We start from the raw sequence: 22402 nt of genomic DNA on the forward strand, positions 1-22402 counted from the left end.
TTTAAGAACAAGGGGGCATCTCAGGTGACACAGCTGGGTTGTAAAGTCTGCCCCAGGCTCCCCTGATCTCTCTTGGCTGAAGTCATCATCCATCTAGAGCCTGGGCCAGGACCAAGCCCAGAATGGAAGCCATGGACTGAGTCAGACTGTAGAACTGAGAGGACAGGATGGAGGGCTCGGGGACAGAAACCTGGCATCCTTAGTAAGAAAAGGTTTAAGAAATCATCTCCCCCCACCCCCGCCAAGACCAGGGGTGTGGCTGGATTGCTATTTGTCTATGATTCACAAAGCCCTGGGTTCAATCCCCAGCACCTCATAAACTGATTATGGTGACACAAGCCTACAATTCCAGCATCAAATCCAGGGATGTGGCAGAACAATGACTGGGAGCTTGAGGTCATCCTCGGCTACATAGCAAGTTCAAGGGCAGCCTGGGATACATGGATCCTGTCTCAAAACAACTACAATGATCTTTTTCTTCCAAAGCAAGAATGGGACTTGCTTGTCACTTGCAAGTCACTTGGCAGGCAATCAGGCAGCTTTAGAGATGCTCACCTACTTTCTCAGCACCCGGGAACTCAGCATGATGGGAAACTTCTACCTTAACAGGAAGTTTCCTTTGCACATCACCCAGGTGCTGCGTGCTGGAGGCCCATGGCGGGCCCCATACTAGTGTACATCTCTAGTCATGCAGGACTGTCCTTCCCTCCTGTCTCCCTTCCCCTCTTCCCTCCTTCAGCCCCCCAAGCAGCTTTCTGCCTTCTACTAGTGTCATGTGCCAGAGGGAGGGAGGCCTGAGAAGCAAGACTGAGATAGGTTCCAGCTGAAGTCTATCATGTAAGGGCCCCGGGCACTAAGCCTTTCTTAGCAGATTCTTGCACAGTGGATTGGCGGTGGAACTCTGGAAAGCAGAAACTGGTGCTGGATAAACCCCGAGTAGAGACTCAGTCTGGCCCAGGGAGACAGAACGCACTTGTCCCTTCGGGTCCTCTGCAACCCTGAGGGATTAGATAGCTGCCAGAATCAGGAGTGATTCTGTCTCTGCAGTAATCAGTTCTTTTTCTACTAAGCCATAATTATGAAATTTTAAGACGCCAGGAAAACTATAAGGGTAGACTTTCTGTCCCCTTATCTTCTAGCAAAACAAAATGATACCATTATTTGGATATTAGTGTATTTGTCTCAACCTTCTATTTGTTTTTTTAATTAATTAATTAATTAATTTACGTATTTATTCACTTTACATCCCAATCTCAGCCCCCCTCCCTCCTCTGCTCTCAGTCCCACCCTTCACTCTTCTGTTTTTAAGTCAAAAAATTTCAGCCAAGTCCCAGCAAATTTTAACCCATCCCTTTCTTTTGGGGATATGGATCCACAGATTTCAGTCACAGTGGGGACTCAGGTCCAAAAGATGTGACAGCCACCCAGCTTTTCATCTTAAAGGGTGAAATAATTGGCAGGTGTGGCATTCAATCAAAACCTATTACCTCAATTAAAGGTTTTCCAGGCAGGCCACTTTCAGTTCTTTTGTAGCAACATTAACCAGAAAGCTTTCCACATTGTGATTTTTTACCTCAGCTTCATAAGCCCTCATATACACCGTTTGCTGCATTAACACAGATACCGACTTCAAAAATGCTGCATCCACGAGGTTTGCACAAGATCAAGCCAGCCATTTCACAGATAGAGAGATGTGGGCAGGGAGGGGCTCACGAGGCCCCACCCTTAGCCTAGAAGCTGTGGGCAACTGTTGGCTGCAGAGGAGGGGGAGTCCCTTCTCTTCATGGCTATGGCTGCTTGTAGGTTGCCTGTGCTCATGCAGGTAGCACTGATGACCTGAGTGTGGAAAAAGGAGGTGGGGGAGGAGGAGAGAGAGGAGGAAGAGGGGAAGGCAGGAGGAAGTGACAGGGAAATAGATAGGAGAGGTGGGAGAGGCTTATGTGCCTGGAGTCCAGAGGGAGTTGGGGAAGGATCTGATCAAGATACATTGTATACGTGTGTGAAGCTGTCAGGCAATATATTAAAATATTAATGATATAAAAGAAATAGATGTGGGTTGGGGATTTAGCTCAGTGGTAGAGCGCTTGCCTAGGAAGCTCAAGGCCCTGGGTTCGGTCCCCAGCTCCGAAAAAAAAGAACCAAAAAAAAAAAAAAAGAAAAAAGAAAAAAAAAGAAATAGATGTAACAAATTTCAGTGTTACTTCTTGCAACGGTTGGTAGCTTTGGCCAGTTATGTCAGTCACCTTTCATGTTTTACTGAGAGAAACTAGAAATGCCTGGTGTCAAGGACACTCCTGTTGACCTGCACAAAACATGACCTGAGTCCCTACAGAAAGCTGAGCTGTGAGAGGGACAAGTCAGAAGCCATCACCCCTGCATAAAGAAAGACACTTCTCACTGGACAGAAAAGGAACATACATGTATGACGCATCCGGCAGGCTGATTTTAGAGGAAGGCTTAGGCCTCCGCCAGGAATGCAGAATACCTACCCTGGCTGAGGAGGAAGGTCTTAGTGGCCTGAGAGGGCTGGAGGCAGAGGGGCAGGTGTGAGGCAGGTTAGTTAGTTACGGATTGAGTTACCGTTACAGACAGGCCCTAAGTACAGAGGTTTGTAGAATAAGGATGAACCCTTCTGTTTCTTGTTTGGTGCTCTTGCTTGTCTTACAATTCTCAAGAATACAACTGTCAAAACGTAGTGAAGGGAACATCTAAATTCTGTGCATTTTGGGGGTGATGTTAATTACACCTTAAAACAGACAACCACCCCTTTCCTTCCCACATACTCCAAAGATGGGTGCGTAGGTGACAGTTCTGCTTTGTGACCTGTCAGTCCATCAATTCCGTCTCTGATGCCTAAGAAAGAAGATGCTGGAACCCCGGCCAGGAGGTTTGTCGGAAGGTTAAGGCTAACTTGGATTTAACACCTCGATTCTACTCAGATGCTACACAGGCTGACTCACAAACACTGAGAAACACAAGCCGGATTGGAAAGCTCTGTGGCGACATGGAACTCTGCCAGTGGGGTCCACTGAGGAAGTAAACAGTAGAAGAAGGGTGCTGGAGAGAGCTGGGGAGTCTTGCTTCCTGAAGCGATCATGATGGTTCATAGTCCATGAAAGCCATGGAGCTGTAGGGAAGACCTACAAAGTCATTCGGGGACAGGATGAGCTCAGTTGCATTGCCATTTGCTCCTAACGACGCTGAAGCAGAACGTCACGAGTTTGGAGAGGGGTGGGGTCAGAAATGGTGAGATCATGGCAACGTTGGGGAAAGTGAGAGAGGCAGCTGGCATGCGGCTGGGGTGGAGGGCAAAGGTGGACTACTCTGCCCTGGGAGACGTTTAATAATATAGGAGGCAGCTGTTGCTTGCTGACGGTCAGGGTGTGCCTCTGTCTGCAACGAGGGTGCTTAGTGGACAGTTCTCCCTGAGCATAAGGTGAAATAGTTTGGAGGCAAAATTGAGCAAGAGTCAGAGGCTGAGAGAGAGTGATAAGAAGCAATCCAGCCATCCAGGATCCCAACAAACACTGCCTGCAACTCCCTCCACGGTGTCTGCAACTCCCTTCACTGGACTCTGACAGCAGTAATGTCTGTTGCAGGCTTCTTCCTGCACCTTTTTAATAGAACCCCCCCTTCTTTTTCCTAAATTTCACAACTGGGCACCTTCATGGCCTCTACCAACTTCTCCTATCTTGCATTATAAAATGTGGTCCTTGCAAAACAGCAGATGGAAAGATCTGGAAGGCAGGAGTGGCTTCCAGGTACTGTGAGGAGTGGAGAGTTGTTTGCGGAGGGAGCTGAGAGCCTGGGCCTCTGACAGAGTGAGAGGGTGTGGTGGCTGCCTTGTGAGTCCGGATTGCCCACTGGCTCCTGTTGAGAGCAGTGTGCCTGTCCTGATGGTCAGGAGCTCTGAGCACAGCGGCTGCACAGCCTGTATTAGGTTTGCGCAGCTGCCCAGGTGACAGATAATTGCTTTCTTTTCCCCCTTGATTCTGGAGATGGAAGCCAAGACCTTGCCCATGCTAGGCAGGCAGTCTGCCATTGAGCCACATCCCAAGACTGATACTTGTTAAGTTCATAACCATTTAGGCCTAGCACAGTGAGTCTGAGTCGCAGATTCAGCTCCCAAGTACAGGGGCACCTTTCCATCCTCATCCCTGTCACATGCGAAAGTTCTTTCTATAATCAAGACTGTTGGCTGGAAGACACATGAGAAAGAACAATTCACAGTAAAGGGCTTCCTTCGACCCTTTTAACTTCTTTGAGCCTTAGTTTCCTCATCTGACCATGGGAGTAGAATTGAGTTAGATGATATCTAACATCTTATCATATAATAGTCCGTGATTCTTACTCTGGCCAAGTAGCTCATACCCTAAAGCATTTTATCTGTCTGTCTGTCTGTCTATCTGTCTGTCTATCGTCTATCATCTATATACCTATATATCTATCATCTATCTATATCATCTATATAATTACAAATCTACTATCTATCATCTACACATCTATCATCTATATACTTATATATCTATCATCTATGTATCTATGTATCTATGTATCTATGTATCTATCTATCCTTTATCTTCTATCACCTGTATACCTACATATCTATCATCTATCATCCATATATCTGCATACCTATCTATTATCTATTTAATCTATCTATCATCTATACATCTACACATCCATATTTATATACCTATATATCTATCATCTATGAATGTATGTATGTATGTATGTATGTATGTATGTATGTATGTATGTATGTGAGACATTTGAGTGTGCAATTTTTCTCTTCTTTCCATTTGAGGCAGCATCATGTCTTAGTTCTGGCTGCTGTAACAAAATAGGAGACTTATAATTTTTCCACACTGGATGGTGCCAGGTCCAAGATCAAGGGGCCAGTAGATTGAGTGTCTGGTGAACTACCTGCGTGCCCACAGAGGGTAGCTATAGTTAAGTCCTCTTATGGTGGAAAGTATAAACAAGCTCCTTTAGGCCCTCGATAGACCCTCAATCTGTAGATCTTAGACTTCCCAGCCTCCAGAGAGCTCTGAGCAAGAAATTTCTATTTATAAATTACCCAGTATAAGTTGTCAGTTAAATGTATGGGAACCCATTGTTTGTGGGTTGAGCTCTTGCCCCCAGCCCCAACAGATCAGACTAAACCATAATGGAGTCATTCATGTTAAGTGCAGGTAAAAGTCAAACCAAAACTTTAAAACTCAGGAAAGTTTCCATACCCTGTTTCCTCAGCTCACCTCAAAGGATGCGATGGTGCTCAGTTACAAATCTCTAGCCATAGTCCTCTCAACTCAATATTCTGGATTTTGTTCTTTAGCAAGGTGGTTTGTTTTGGCAGCAGGAACTGGCTATCTTTGAGAGTTGGGTTGTGGCTTCTGCTGTCCTACTGGCCCTCAGCCTGGAGTCACTCCTGCGAGTGCCCCTAGGTCCTAGCAAGTGGCCCTTTCACAGCAGGCTGCTTCCTTGTCCACCCAGCGGAGCACCTGCCACTGCTACTACTTCTCTTTGATTGGTCCTCTGCTTAGGTCAGGCTCACCCAGAAAAAAAAGTCGCCTTTAATTAACTCAGTGTCCACTGACTTGGAACCTTGGTGATATCTGCCATAAATCAGAAAAACACTCTTGTGTTCACAGGTCTGGTCTGCTGTCAGGGGTAGAAGATTCTCCAAGTGCGCATCTCAGATAAAAGGGACTTGGGAGTCAGGGTTCTCAGGATCTGACCCAACTCGGCTTTGAAGGCAGGGGTCACAGTTTCGCTATCTACATAATGACCCAGAAAAAGTCCAGAAAGTGATTAGTAGGGAGCACAGGGGGTTATGGTTACCTGTGCTAGATACGTGATCTCTGACAGGAACAACCTCTAACGAGTACCCAGCGCCGCCAAGCTGGAGAAGTGCCAACACATTCTGGAAGCTCTGCTTTTCACGTGAGGACAGCGCTTTCAATTTCCATAATTAAAAACATGAATGCAGAGGGTGTTTGGGACAGTGAGACTATGTAATATGATGGTAGTCACAGTTTATTATGCATTTATCCAAACCACGTCAAAGGACCCAGAGGGAATTTAATGTAAGCTATGAACATTAGGTCAGAATGATTGTGCATGTGGGTTGGAGCCTCTATACAGTGCTAGACAGAGGTGCTGATATTGAGGAGAGCTGGCTATGTGTTGGGGTGTGGTATATGGGGAGAACTATATAGGTGTTAGGGCTGTGGTATATGAGGACTATAATTCACATGTGTGCTAAACCTAAAATTTCTCTAGAAAAGTTAGTGTTTAAACTAAAAAATTTAGCCCCTGCAATTATGGGTCAGAAGCAAAATGACCTGTTGACCACTGGTATGTGTATGTTCAGTTTTAGGGAAAGATAAATCTACTTAACCGCAGTATTGAACGTGTCCTGACCTGAGGACTCCAGGTCCAATGATGGAGAAATTTCAGGAAGAATGTGACTCCATTATCAAGCAAGAGCTCGTGTGTGGGAACACGTCTGAGGAACGAGAAGTTGGACATGTAAATCAGACAGTAGAGATGGGGTGAGGCTAACTGGGGTAGGCAAGGCGGGAAGGTGAGACCCACTGGGAATGCTGGGCTAAACCTGTGTTTACCCTCTAAAACAGCTTTCTCAGCCTTCGAATGCAGTTCCACGAACAGAGTGGCACATCACCTCACACCTTCAGTGGCTTGCTGGAAAATTCCTCCTCCAATTATACATACTTCTGCAAGAGGGTACGCAGCTGTAATGCACCACAAGGGCAGGGGAAACGCATTGCAATTGGATACACAGAATAATGTGCTATTTCAACAATACCGGGAAGAATGTTGTATTATTAAAACACCACGGTCGTTTCAAAGAGCAACACGAAAGTCACCACGAGCAGGCATTAAGATCTGAGATTAACAAATATTGAGTTTTTCTCCAAGCTATGGTAGAGCAGAAATCCTTCAATCTGTTTAAACTTCCAGAGAATAGACAGGCTTTTAGAGGCAAGGATGACTGGGGTGAGAAAGAAATCGCTTTGGCTCTCATTCAGTACCAGAGTGGCAAAGCATGGGTGTTTAACATCTCTGTGAGCGAGCTGTGCAGGCTCAGTGAAGTGGGTTGCTGAGCAACAACCAAGGAGTGGATTAGTGCTGAGTGCCAGGCCAGGGCGTTTGGACTCCTAGATGCCCACCTTTTCCTGGAACAATCCAGCACAGGGCTATGACAGTGCCTTCAGTTCCCTTAATGATGCTCATCTGCTGGGTATCTGATTGTGTTATGATCTATATTCAGTTGAACCTGAGTCCTTCAAATCCTCTCTAGATCGTTCTCACAGACTGCCTACTTGTATCTGGTTCTTAGACTTGCTTTTTCTTATAAACCGCTCTACGTATATCTTACCCTTATTGTGTGTGACAGCTAGCCAAACTGGTGCCTTCCTGGACTCCTGTGAGCTTCCTAGATGTCCTAGCTAGATCATTTGATTGTTGTGGGGCTGGGGGAATCTATGAACACTAATTTGAGAAAAGAGAAACAAATAAATGGGAAAAAAATCAATAATTGTTTAGTCTTTGAGCAAGGGAGGCACAGGTGGGTTTTGTCTGCCCATAGAACTAGAGTGGATCGCTCCCCCCAAAGAAGCTAAAGCCTTCATTGATCCACCCAGGGGCTTCACACATTGGCTATTCTGGGGAGGTAAGGTGTTGTTTAGCTTCTACTAAATGGGCGGGTTTCTTACTTCATCTCTGTGTTTGTTTTAGTCTTCTCTCTACCACAGTAGAAAATGACTGACAAGACAGAATACAGCTGTTGCGGTGGGAAACGGGCACCCTAACAATATTCCTATAAGACCCATCATCAACCTGTGCTAACCCATGGGGGACTCTAGATCCCCATTCCAAGCTGCAGTTAGGTGAAGTAGGCTCCATCGGTTACAATCCCAGCTAAAATCTTTATCCACTGGTCTCTGTCCCGTCAATCTCTTATTCATTAAACTTTTCACTGTTTCAGCTCCATGACCCAGGACGGTGGAATGGAGACAGGTTGGGAAATGGCACCATCTGAAATTGAAGCCTCAAAGCCTTAATATCTCACGGATGACACCAGCCATCTGCTGCAGAGACAACTTGAAATAGACTACAGATAAGCTTAGAGAGTCTCCCCAGACTCACCACAGAGACCTCCTCTGAACACAATTTAATCTAAGGTAAATAGTAATCATGGAAACAGCATCAGATTTATGATAGAAAGGAGTTTGTGTTCAACCTGGGGGTATTAAGAATAAAAATGAGAAGTCTGTGTTGAAGAGTCATCTCTGGTCCTGTCTGAATGGGTGGCTATCTTGACGGGCTCCAGGGGTCCTCTGGCCCATTTGGTGGGTGCCACTCAGCAGGGCAGAGAATTGTTACAGCTTGATGACACCCACCATTAAAAAAATCTTCCCTTACCCTGCTCTGTGACCTTTCCTGGAGCCAGTCATTTGGCTTTTCAAAAATACTTTATACTTTAGGGAAAAAAATGTGTTCATCAGCCGCCATGTCTCAAGAGTTTGATTAGTTTGAACCTATCACCTAGAACTTCAGTAAATTCACACAATTAAGCTCCCGATCCCTAAGATCTGAAGACTTCCGTGATCTTGTCGAGAGGCCAGTCAGCCAGCTCCAGTCACATCTGAAATGTTCAGAGGAAAGGCCTCATAGAGGAAGCATGGAAAGATCCTGTGGCAAAGAAGAGGCTCACCCATCTCAGCAGGCACTCTTTCTCCAAACCTATTAGCCAGTTCAAAGGAAAGATTTCACAGTCAGCCCAGGGAGGAGGCAGGCCTGATTCTACAGAAGATACAATGTACAGCAGGTGGAATTATCAGAGCTCTTTATGTCACCAAACAAAGGTGGCCACTTCTGTCTGTAGCTACAACAGGTCTTTCCTGAAAAGCTGTCTCATGAAGGAGATACCAGAACTTTGCCATCCGGTAGACAGGTCGTGTTGATGCATGATGCTGCCTTTCTTCAGTTTTGCTATTCCTGTATTGGTCATTTTAGGTGACTGTAACACAATACCACAGATCAAGTTCCTTCAAAACACAAGAAGTAATTTCTCACAGTTCAAGAGGTTAGGAAGTCCAAGATCAAGGTGCTGGTAGGTTTGGGGGATTCAGTTCCTTGTGAGGATTGTCCTGACCTACAGATGGCTGGCTTCTCACTGTGTCCTCTAGAGGAAGCAAAGAGTGGGGAGAAAATGAACTCCATGATGTCTCTTCTCTTAAGACACTAATTCTGCCAGACAAGGGCCCTATAATTATGATCTAATTAACCTACAAAGCCCCATCTCCTGATGCTGTCACTCTGGGAAAGATAGACATTCGGTCCCCTTCCCCAGAAGCTTTTCTTCTCTTAGTAGCTTTTCCTCAAGCTCCCAAGTCTCTTGCTTGGAGTAGGAGTTGCTAAGAACTCAGGGGTGGAGGGTACTGCAAATGGAGCTCCATTTTCTCTTAGAGACACATCAGGACAGTTCATGTAGGCTTGTTGGATGGAGCTGGCTCTCCTTGTCTCATATCTATGTCTAAAATGAAGCGAGGGTCTGGAGAGACAGTTCAGGGTTTATGAGTGCCTGCCACACAATTATGAGGACTGGGGTTTGGAGCACCTATATGACGTGCCACGAACACCTATAATTCCAGCTTCTAGAGAGCTCATACTGTCTTCTATCCTCTATGCATATAGAAGTATGTGTACCCCTTAATACCCAAATAAATAAAAATACATCTTCAAACAATAAATGTATTCAAGGTATGAAAGCTCAAGGACATAGCTCAGGTTGAAAAGCCCCAAAGTTATTTGGTTGTGCAGAGCTCTCAGGCTCCTTTTGACATGGGTGCTCACTAGAAGCACCACCTTGCATTTATCCCCAATATGCAGAGAACAGATCCCGGAACTGTTCCTGAGACATCTTTAAAATGTCTCCTTATGTGTTTTGATCATTGGATGTGATTCTTACCAGGAAGTTGGATTGTGTTAGTTGGTTCTCCATTACTCTAAGTCAATGAACATCCTGAGACAATCAACTTTATATAAAGATGGAAGGTTTACTACAGCTCACACATTTAGAGATTTCAGTCCACGGTCAGTTTCCCCATTCCTTTCAGGCCTGTGGTAAGGAAAGACTTGGTGGGAATGTGTGGTGAGCAAAGCAGTTTACCCCATAGCCAGAAACTGAGCAAGTAAAGAAGTGAGGTCCCACTGCACCCCTTCAAGGGCACACACCCAGCCATTAGAAGATCTTCTCCTAGGCTCCATTGTTCAATGCCTCTACTATTCTCCAGTAGCACAAAGCCAGTGACCAAGCCTTTAACATTGAAGGGACTTTGAAGCTCCAAACTATAGCAAGAATGCTATTGCTTCTCTACCTGGCATCAGACAACAGGGAAATCAATGGGTTGTTTAAGACTGGAGCCATGGTCCAGAGTGTAGCTACGGATGTCACTCGGATTTTAAGTCTTCTATGTAAGGGACAGGACACACTCTCAAGTATTTTGTCCAGCGAGGGTACTTCTCTAGCTTTGGCCCCTGGGTCTCTTTTCTCTCTTCCTCTCCAGCCTTAGCCTTCATCCCTTGTTCTTCTTAGTTGTGCTACTTTCAGGAATCCTCCAATGTCATTTTCCTTCATATCCATCCTGGTCCACAGCCCAGCCAGACATGTGTGTTCTTTCTATCTCAAAGTGGTGTCAAGAGGTGACACCAGACTGGACATAATAAACCAGGCAAGGAAGGCAAAGCAGCACACACATGGCTGTGAGTAGCTCCTCTCTACTCACAGTGACTTTAGAAAAGACACTTAACTTTCCTGTTTTCTCCACAGTAACATCTGCAAAGTCTCCAAGGCACAGACATATAATCTGTAGCCATTACCACTGTTGCCACCTGCAAAGGGGGGAGTGAAGTGCAGTGGTGGGCGCTCCATGGCCAGGCAGGCATAATACCTCTTTAAAGTTATTGGGTACCCAAAGCTTGGCTCCAGGAAGAAGTTCACGATGAGACATCAGTCTCAGAAAAATGGTGGGCAGAGTCAGAGCACAAGGCCTCATTCAAGCTTAGGAGAAAGGACCCCAAGCAAACTGATGGTCAGAAACCATTCAAATACTAGGACTCCAGGACACTAGGACTTGGGTCATCAGAAACCCATCTCTTTCCTGGACAAGCATAGCCTGGTCCCACAAACAGTAAGGATGAATATTAACCCTAGAACCCAGGCCGGTGCTTACCCTCACGGTCGGGGTCGATCATGGAAAACAAGAATTGTGGGGGAACTTGAGATGAACCCCAACTACATCAGCTCAGGGCAAAAAGGAATGCAGGACTATGATGAGGGTCACGGGTAGCATGGAATCCCCTTGGTCAATGCCCGAGCAAACATTTTTGGCCTCTGTCCCCAAGAGGAAATTCTCTCTACAACCCAAATTGCTTGTTTATTAGCAAATGTGAATAATGTACAAATTAAGCCACCTGCTCCTGTTGAATTAATTTAGGTTATACTGGGGCTGGGATGGAGTGGGTGATACTTAGTTAACACAATCATGCAAATTAACACATGCCTGACTTCTAGGCAGATCCCCCACTGTCCACAGCAGGGACCCTGAGGGAAATCAGGCAGTAGACCTTAAAGAAGCCAATAACCTTTGCCTTATCTGTCCTGACAGTTTCTTGCTGCTTTCTACAAGAGCCTTTGGGGGAGAAAATGTTCAGTATCTTTATTTTTTTCCCACTGCCCAATGATGCAGGAAACACAAAACAAAATTGTGGAAAGACTAGCTTAACGATTGATGTCCAGCGCAGTGTCCTGAGCTGATGATGTTGCTTATGTGTGCCCCCTGGGACTCCTCTCTGAGTGATTGAACAACTCATAATCAGCTGGGTTATTTAGAGCTTCCAAGAAAGCACCTGCTCAGATTCCCTTGGTGAATGGCTTTTTCCAATATGCAGAGGACAGGAGAAAAGTAGGACATCTTTCTTCAGAGTCACAGGCCCACTAAGCCTCAGCACAGTCAGGGGAGAGGAGTGTAGAGAGAGTGAATTGTGTGGAACAGAACTTGAGCCGACATGCTAGCATACATGCGTAGCAAGGCTGGGCATCTGATAGAGTCAGCTTTTCACTATATGATATCCAACAGCTCTACCGGGGTGAGGAAGTGCTAAAGGGACCGGCCATCCTTGCATTATTGGAAGGGCATCAATGCTGAGCATGACCTGCTGTTACCCCATAGCCTGACGAGTCAATTAAATAGTCATAGATGAGAGACATGGTCTGTTCTGTCAGCAGTTCTCAGTAGAGGTCCAGAACATGGTAGCTATGTCATGTATATACATGTGCTCCTGTGATCACCAGGTGTTATGGTGGGCAAGCTTCGTGAGCAACATGTTCTTTTGACTCAGGATGAGATAGCGGGGGGCGGGGGGGGGCAGCAGCAGACAATATAAGGGAGGTGCTGGCTCCCAGTGGTCCTTACCTCTGCCTCTTTGTATCTTTAAATGGATTCAGGAGCACAAGACCACCAAGCTGTCAGAAAAAATAGGAAGATCAAGGTTGAAATTTCTATGACAGATCAAAAAACACAGGTGTAAAGATAGCTACAGAGATAATAGTCATTCCCTCTCTTGGCTAAGTATCATGTGTAAGAGTACAAAGTAGTTTCTCATGGAACTCATCGAACAGAAAATACTATGGTAAGGACATACTTTTGTTGTAGTTTGCATCATAGCTGGGCCTGGTCGTATGCCGACGATCTCAGCTTCTTGAAAGGCTGAGCTGGGAGAATCACAAATTCAAAAGCCATTTGAGCAACTAGGTGAGAACTTGTTTCAAAATTAAATGTTAAAAGATTGGGAATGGGTATTGTGAAATGTCTTCGTGGGTAAAGGTACTGATTGCCAAGCCTGACAGCATGAGTTCAATTCCCTAGAACCCACATGGAAGAAATAAGAGCTTATTCTTCTAAGGTGTCTTCTGTCCTTCACACTTGCACCATGGACTGAGTGCATGTGGTGTGTGTGTGTGTGTGTGTGTGTGTGTGTGTGTGTGTGTATTTATTCACACACACATTAAGTGAATAAATACACAAATAAATAAATGTAATTATCAAAAGAGGACTGGAGATGCAGTTCAGTGGAATAGGGCTTATATAGCGTGCAGGAGGCCCTAGGTTTAATTCTCTGCAACAAATGCATGTATGTGCACACACACACACACACACACACACACACACACACACACACACACACAGAGCTTGCACATCCTCTGGATTTTTATGTTCCATCACATGTATGGGAGGCTGCATGTAGTATTAATTAATTTTTGTTAAACACCGAGAGGGGAGCCAACTATACATACAAGCTGCTAAATCGATGAATTGTTTGTGTGTAGTTCTACCCGGCGTGTGTACAAACAAACCGATCTAATTTACAGTTGACATCCCCCACCTGGTAATAGATGTCACAGTGTAGTATCCGTGGAGGCAGAATGATTTTTTAAAACAGTTTTCTGAAATGTTCTGTCCTTCCTCATGGGTAATTTGTCTGTCACTTTCTGACGTTCCTTTGCCCTACTGGCTCCTTGAGCAGCTTCAAAGGCTGAATCTCCCTGCAGGCAAAGGCATAGAACAATAATTCTGCACAGAAGCAGCTGCTTTGTTATGCTTGAGGTAGGAATGGTGATGATGGGTAATGTAAACTAAACAACTCTCCCTCCCGCTGCATTTGAAGAGATCTTGACAGCTCGAGTCTCGCAGGTCTCTGTTTTGTTCCTTGAAGGATCCACACTGTGAAGAACTCACGGTACAAACATATTGGTTCCCTGGGAAGGTGTCCCAGTCTGCAGACTCACGCAGTGGAAATGTATTGCAGCCTAGTCCTGAAGGCTGGAAGGCCAGGATCACAGTGTCAGCAGGGCTGGACTCCTCAAGGGCTTCTCTCTTTGACTTGTAGGGAATTCCAGTTGCTTCATCTGTCTCTTCTCTTGGCTGTTCCTTGATGTGTGTCCCTGTATCCCACTCTCCTCCTATGGCCACAGTGGTCACTTGGGATTGGGGCTTACCTCAATGACCTTGTTTTACTTGGTTACTTCTTTTTATTTATTTTTAAAAGAATCATCTTCAAATATAGTTACATTCAAAGTTCTGGGAATTAAGGCCTCAATATAAAACTTTATATTGGATCTGAAATGTCCCCCAGCAGCCCTTGTACTTGATATTTAACAGTGGTGAAAAATTCATTAGTTGATATAGTGACACCTCTCTCTCTCTCTCTCTCTCTCTCTCTCTCTCTCTCTCTCTGTGTGTGTGTGTGTGTGTGTGTGTGTGTGTGTGTGTGTGTGTGTGAAAGAGAGAGGGAGACACAGAGAGAGAGACAGAGACAGAGAGACAGAGAGACAGAGAGAGAGAATATGTGTGTGTACCATATTGGAATACTGGGCCTTCAACATGCTAAGCACATGCCCTATATCATTATGTTCCTATTTCCCTTTTGCTTTATAACTTGATTTGTCTCAGGTATTTGTTACAGTACCAAAAAAGCTAACATACATATTGGGGGCCATAATTCAGTCCATAGCAGTGGGGTTTGCTCTTGGCATAGGGTATCTCTTCAACTGATAAAAACCTCCTTTGTGGTTTCCAGAATATGAACTTTATCCCAAAGCTTATATTTTTCATTCTCACTTAATTTCCAAAGCCAGTTTTCCCGTTTCCCTGCGGCTGTCTCTGGTGGGATGGAAGAAAGCTACTCTGACCTAAAGACCATAAAGAGGTCATATCTGGCCTCAATTCATGCGAGTGACAGAGGACCTAGAAAATGTTACACTGAACGAATGGTAAATAACTCCAACCTGAACCAAACTAGCACACCTATGTGATGGCTCCCAGGTCTCTAGAACTAGATGGCATCTGGATTGTCACATGGCTATGTCCAATAGAACACTGTGTGGTGGCAAGAATGTTCTATTTCTGTCCTGCACAGTGGCTACTTACCCGTATGACTAGGGTTATCCATGGGGCTGGAGTTTTAATTTCAAGTCATTGCTGTATCAATGGCATTACATGGATAGATGCTATCATCTTGGACAGCATAGTCCTAGAGCACGGATAAGCAGGCCCAGCCCTGGTACTTGCCAGTTCTGTAGAACTGGAGCACCAGAGCGCCACTCGTCCTACGACACCCACTCTGCATCCTTTATTAGCTTGAAGCGGCCTTTGGAGAAAGAAGCTATCGCAAAAGTTGGCTCGAGTATTCAGTCCCTGCCACTAGCTTCAAGTTGGGGTGCCCATAAAGAGCGGGCTTGGTTTATTGCCTTGCATACACAAGTCTCCAAGAGACCAGACGAGCATAGCTAGAAATGTTCTTAGCCACAGTGGAAAAGTTCCTGACTGTGAGACGTATGTCTGTGGAGTTATTAACCTGGAAGGTTGACTGAAAGCAATTTTGAGCCCGCTGTGGACCCCTTTTGGGGTGCTTTGCTGAGAGTGCAAACTAGAGAACCGGGGCTTGGGTTAAAATAGACACTGTCCACGTTGTCTTCTCATTGTTTTAGCATTGCTCCATAAAGTCCCACGCTGTAAGCAGTTAAGTTCTTCGGAGAATCAAGTCGCTCTTGCTCATAGCCATCATGCCCCAGGCTCCGTGAAGCTCAGGTAGGCACCAATTTGGAGTCCGACGATTTTTATTTGTTATTTCATGGAGGTAAGCAGGGTGGGAGTTAGCCAAGACAATGAGGGTAGCCATTACCCTTCGTCGGGCTAAGTATATAATTTCCCCAGTGATCCTCTGAGTAATAACAAAAACTTATGTGAGGTACATGTAGTGTTATATTCCCTGGGGCTTAATATGGCTCTCAGTAAAATTGATTTTCTGAAATCTTGCAATATACCTCATCAAACTAAATGAAAGCTGCACTGCTTTTATAAGAAGTGATTGGATTTCGTGTGATAAATTAACCCTCACCGTCAGAGAGGTGCTGGGTAATAGGATGGCTCATTTCGGCCCCCATAGAGACCATCCAGGATTTTAATTTTTTTCTACAGGACCTGATTCAATTCCCTCTGGGATTGAAAGGTCTCACCCAACCCAGAGTTTCTTGGGATTTAGCTGGCATGGCCAAAAAGAATTTCTGTCTTTGTGGTAAGGGGTATTGCTGATCGCTGAGGTCAGAGGACAGAGGTCACACTACACAGGGGGTTTTGGAGAATTCTTAGGGAAGTAGGTCTCATGAAAAGGCAGAAGGGGGCTTAATCCAAGAGCAAGATAGATTGTATTTCTCTCCTCTGCAACACAGCCAGCTTTATTGGGAGGTGTGTGGTGCCTCCCCGCCTGCTCTTTAAGCTTTATATATTGTTTATATATTCATAACACTTCTTGGGTGGCTGAAATCAGCTTTGCAACTCAGAGAGAAAATAACTGGCTATCTGAAACCGAACAATCCCTCTGTAAATAAGCACAGGAACCAGGCCTTAGGCAACCCAAGGGGGACATCTTCCTTTGGAAGGGAAAAGTAAGTATGATTGGGCTTTGATTCAATCCATCCCTAGGAGACAGTTCCTAAGGTAATGCAGCCTGAGAGAAATCACTCCAAGCAAATCCGAGGGGATGACAGGGTCCTCCTCTGTGGGGGTGATCAGAATCCATTAGGCACAAGAACGCAGCTCTCTACAACAATATTGAAATCCAAGGGCTAGTGTGTATCATGGGCCTGAGCAATGCATAGCAGCCCCACCTACTTGGCAGTCCCCTCATGAAGGCAGCACGCTGCTTAAAATCCGGCTCTCCTCAGCATGGTGGGTTTGACAAAAGCAGGCAGACCCTCTGAGGGTAGAAATGATGAGGCTCCGTCTGACCAAAGGCCATTTTTTCTGTTCCCGATGCAGTTCAGAACATACTGATTCTGGGTCCACATGCACTCGTGCCATAAGTACATTATGAAGGTCAGAGGTCAACTTTATAGCGTTGACTCTCTTCTTCCACCTTCATGTAGGCTCTGGGGCTCGAACCCAGGTCATCGGGCCCTGCGAGTGGCTTTACCCACTAAGCCATCTCGCGGCTGTCATCTCTTCTTTAGTAAAGGAGCAATCAGTGCACGGTGACATACAGTTGTCTGGCTTGACTCCCTCCTTATTTACCTGCATTCTTAGTGCACGACCTGGGTACTAAGCATACGGCGTGCTCGGTGAAATCTGGTTGGAAGAGAAGGAAAATCGAGTTCTCTGAGGCCACCTGAGAAGCAAGTGGCTGCCCTTAGCAGTTAGGTGGAAGATCCTATGAGGGCAGCTGGGACACATTCCTAGGTGGGTCACAAGGCCGGGTCACCACGTCCCCTCTGTATAGTCCCTCTTCCGTGTGCTACTGAGTCATGATGATTTTCCATTTGGTTTTGTATTACTGTGTCTAGACCTGGAACTTGAACCTTGGCCCCTGGGCCCTGGCAGGTTTGGTACAGATCCTAGATTCCCTTGAGCTCCAGTTCTCATTTCACCTTTAAACAGAGGACATGGGGGCAGGAGCTCAGTCTGTAAAATTCTTGCCTCTCAAGATGACAGGATGACAGCCCCCTCCACCTCCAAAGGGAGTATAGAAGCATACACCTATAGTTCCAGCTTGGGGGAGGCAGAGACAGATAGATCCCTGGGTTTGCTGGCCAGAGAGTCTACCCTATTTAGTGAGCTCCCAGCCAGTGAGAGACCTTGTCTCAAAAAAAAAAAATAGATAACACCTGAAGAATGACTGTTGAGGCAAAACTTTACCCCCCCCCCCACAGTGTATACATGTGCACTGTACCTGTACACACAGGGGCATGCAAGCCCCCATCCCCATCCTCCTCAACCCTATTAAATAAAGAAGAGAGGTCTGGGGAACTGCTGTGGCCTAGGGGCTTTCAATCTTTTATTGTTTTCCTTTGACCTCAGGATGCTGAAAAATACAGCAAGTGTGCATGCCTGTGTACGTGCGTGTGTGTGTTGGGGGGGGGGTTGTGTATGTGGTAAACCAGAACACAATTTCTTTCTTTGTGGTTGCAAACAGCACCTTCCAAGAGAGCTCTGACCTTTCCATAACATGCTAAATGTTCATTTTTTATTTAGTTTCTACTTTCTTCATATTGCAGCAAGAATTCTGGTTTCCAACTTTCATGTCTATAAATAAGGGTATTTAAGAGAATTGCAGGGTATTTATATCCTCTCTAGCTTCTGTTCTATCTCACAAGAGCACATTATTCCAGGAGACGTCTGTGCTCCCATGTTGCTCCAGAACGTGAAAAAAGGAGGTTTCCTAGCACTTAGGACTTCCTAGAGTTGAATGCCCACTTCTGAGACGCCACTTGGCCCAGATGTGTCCAGATGGGCTGTGTTGTTGGACTTTATGCCTTGCTGAGCTGATTTTAGAGACACACTCTGTGGGATGTCACCATGGCTGTGAGACTGTGATAAAGGTCCTCAAGCACCTGTTTCCCAGACCTACCGTTGCATGTGTAGAGTTAAGTCCCCCTTTTACAGATCCTGTCCCTGACTTTGGATGAGTTCTCTTCTGGTTAAAAAAAGATGAAGGAAGAGCATCCCTAGGAAAGCAGCAATTCTTGCAGGCTCATCTGTGCTGTGCCTTTTGAAGGGACGAGAGGGTCTATTTCACCTGTTAGAACAGGTCCTGTGCCTAAACAGCAGGCTCGGCGCAGAAACCACTGTCCTTGGTCCTGAATTCTAACGTCCGATTGGATGGAATGCTGGTGACTTTCCAGGAGCCTTTTCTCAGGAAAAGCAAGCCCAGGAAGGACAGAGATGGTAGATGATGAGAGGGGTCTCAAAAGGGATAACGGTGGGAAAAAACATTTAAAAAACAATATAAAGATTTTTATTTTCCAGAACGTCATAGTTTCTCTTTCTAAAGAGCTAAGTTTACAATGAAAGTATGTAGTTCCTGCCTTGCTGTTGAAGAAATTCAGCTGTGACGTATGCTGTACAGTGTTACATATGTTATATAATATTTACTAAGTTTATGTATATTTGCCACAAATTTAGGTACAAATTGTTTTCCTTTGCTGGGGTGTATGTGAGGTAGTCACAGGTAAGTGTGCCCCACCCCATTGTTTGGGCTCCACTAGCCCAAGTCAGCAATGGTTGAATCTTCCCCTTATGTTGGTTGGTGTGACTTACTGCAAACACAGTGTTTACTGATCAGTGCCAATTCTTAGACATATTAAGGATTTTAGCCATGCTATATATGTCCTCTGAGATATATACTCTCTGTTCCAGTAAAGCCTCCACCTAAGTTTCTAGAAGTATCTTTCTTTCATTTCACCATAATCTCTTGGTCTTGGGAAGGGCTCCTCAGGAAGGACAGAAGACAAGAATAGCACCCAGAAGTCTCATGCCACAGCTGACAACCTGAGGGCTTTCTGAGAACAGTGTTTTTATAGATGGAAACCCAAACTGAAGGCGTTTTCAGGTCCCTGACAGCTGCCTCCACCTTGGCTTTTCTATGCAAGGTGCAAGGAGTCTCTTTACAACTAGTGAGGAACGTAAAGGCAATATTTTTGGTTAATTGAGAAAATATTCCTTTTAGCCACAAGTAAAACCTTTGAGATTTTTCCTCTTATTTCTCTATAGGTCTGGGGAAGCGGGCAGCAGTAAACAGTCACGCCCCATTTTGTTTCTAGTTAAATGAATTATCATCATAATAATTATCAGTCAAAACATCTGGTTTGGGCACGGATTGATACAGAAATTTCTCAGTGCAAAATGTGAGCTTTTCCCTTATTTTCTAACCCTGGCTTGACTTCGCAGCTCCTTGGACTGACCGCCACACTAGTTGAGCATGAACCCTTGGAAGTTGTTATTGTATCTCTTTCAAATTTGCAAGAGCTATCTTAAGAGACAGTTACCATTATCCACAGTACCATTTTCATGTGTCCTTACTGCTTGGTTGGTTTTTTTAGTAAAACCATATTTACGAACGCAGAGTTTGGTTGCTTATATCTGTCTTTATGCTGTCTCCATGAGAACTCCTAGGAGAACCGGCCCAGTTACCTTTGGCATTTACACAGATGCTGCTGTGAGAGATTCCTGTCTAGGATGTGATAGGGTGAGTTTGTAGTGGGGCTTGATAGAATGGTTTTCTAGAAGTTTGAACCTTGAACCACCTTTATGTCTTCATGTGTGTGTGCGCGCACACGCACACACACACGTGTACACACACACACACACACACACACAGGTGCACACACATTCCTAGGCTCATTATACTTGACTCCATTGCACCAGACTTTGTAGGAACTCTTCCCAAAGCACACAGAGATTGGAGAACAACTCAGAGTCTGTGAATATTTGTCAAAGTCAGTAACCTTAGCTCTAGAGCTTTTGTCCTGATGCATGAATCTGACTAAAAATCCTGGTATTTGCTTAACAACGCTTACGCATGTGTTCCTGGCATCGTACACCAAGAGCTGCTTAAGCATGAAGTTGTGCTGAAGCCCAACTTGTCATCCAGAGAAAGAAGGTCACAGTGAGCCACTCGGTGACACAAAGTCTATGGGTCACCAAGCAGGAGATTTGGCCATATCATTATAAAATGCTCGACCTTAACTGCGGCAGTTTATCAGAAAAATCTGGGAAGTAAAGAACTGGGGTGGGCAGGCGGTTTTCACTCTAGCGTTCCTCCGAGCCCCAGGCCCACTTCAACCTAAGAGTTTCAGCTTCTATCTTTTGTCTACTCAAACCTCACACAAGGTTGCGTTTGAAACCTGGGTCTGATGCTTAAAACGGAGGCTAAACAAAGACAAACATTAGACTGCATGGTCTATAAGAATGCTCTTGGCCTGGGATTTCTTTCTTTCTTTTTTTTTTTTTTTTTTGTGGCTTTCTGAGGAAAACACATTTTCCTCTTTTTGAAACAGACTTGTGTAAGACTACATCAACTCTTTTGTGTGTCAGAGCCATCTTACAAAATGCTAATTTAACATTTACAGTTTAAAAATAAGTCAAGGAGAGAAGTTCCCTTTGGCCCATAAGAAGCATATATAAACTTCAGACTGCTTCTGTCAAACAGAAGTTGGGGTTTTCCTAGGCCAAGATGCTTTAGCAGTAGACAGCAGCAATAGATGGATTCCTAACGCTCTTAGGGTCTTGCAGTGTGTGTGTGGGGGGGGGGTACATAAGATGTCTGAACAAGCTGACAAGGATGCTGTTGGAGTTTGGAATCTATATGGTCTTAAATCTCCTGCCTGGGCTCTCTCCATATTAATGAAGGGCAATTAAGAGTTCATTGCTCATTGAGAATATCTGCTCAGAACTGTTTTTCTGTCTTACCACACAGACACCTCATCTTGTCAGAGCCAGTAGCAGAGGGGGAGAACTGATCCAGAGAACATTTATTCAGGGACAAGTTGAGGCAGCCAAGCAAAGTCAGTCAGTATACCCACCAGAGAAGCAAAGAGCTATGACTAAGTACACCCCATGTTAGGAGTTAGTATTTTGAGAGCCCATAGGTTGCCACACCCAAGTACTGGCGACCAGGTGGTCTAAAGGACAGAAGTTCATTTTCTCATCATTTTCAGGGCAGCAGACTAAGATGAAGCTACTCTCTTCTGACACCTCTCCTTGTGTTGCAGGCTGCCTCTTCTTCCCATGCCTTTGTATAGTCCTATGTGCCAATATCTGCCTTGTCTCTGTGTTTGTCCTAGTCACCCCTTCTTATAAGGACAGCAATAAAATTAGATTAGGATACAGCCCACTGACCTCATTTTAACTCAATTAAATACAGTCACACTCTGAGGTCCTGGTTTTAGGGCTTTCCCATGTGAATTTGTGGGAGGGCACAATTTAGTTCATAATTGTGCTAATAAAGATGGGAGATTTTGAGCTGGACTTAATAACACTGTTATTATCATTAGTTATCACAACTTGGCATGCACTTCTCTCCTCATGATTAATTTCTCGTCAGGCCATCTGAAACACCTCTCTTTACTTTTCCTGTGTTTACTTTTCCTGTGTCCCTGCACAGAACTGGCCAGCTGTAGCCAGAGATGGGGATTAAGGGTGTTTCAGCGTCTGGGTTGTGGGAACATGTTGGACACAACCTTCTGGGTTTTATATATTCTCCATGTACTGATTGGCTCTGGGCATTTTGGTATAAGGTGTTTAATGGTGAAACGATTTTGATTTTGTTTTGAGGTAGGGAAACTTTTTTAAGCTACTGAATAAGCAATCATGGCTGGGCAGGAACAGGATTTTAACAGTGGGACGGTATGAAACACTCGAAGTCAGACAGGAACGATAAAAATATCTCGACACAATGGGGGATTATGAAAAGTGCCTATTGAGCGGTTGCTGAAACCCTGTAGGGCCATAAAGGAAAGAGAATGTTCATCTAGAGG

The 22402-nt window shown here is 45.0% G+C and overlaps 1 long non-coding RNA gene across 1 annotated transcript; it reads left to right on the forward strand.

Moving 5' to 3' along the window:
* The first annotated feature begins 6376 nt into the window (after positions 1 to 6376).
* On the forward strand, positions 6377 to 8315 carry LOC147996328 (uncharacterized). The gene is made up of 3 exons (XR_015678086.1): positions 6377 to 6557; positions 6642 to 6750; positions 8015 to 8315. It is a non-coding gene; the product is annotated as an uncharacterized LOC147996328 (long non-coding RNA).
* The last annotated feature ends 14087 nt before the right edge of the window (positions 8316 to 22402 follow it).

Source organism: Rattus norvegicus, chromosome 2 (genome assembly GCF_021556685.1).
Source record: "Rattus norvegicus strain SHRSP/BbbUtx chromosome 2, alternate assembly SHRSP_T2T, whole genome shotgun sequence".
Classification (NCBI taxonomy): domain Eukaryota; kingdom Metazoa; phylum Chordata; class Mammalia; order Rodentia; family Muridae; genus Rattus; species Rattus norvegicus.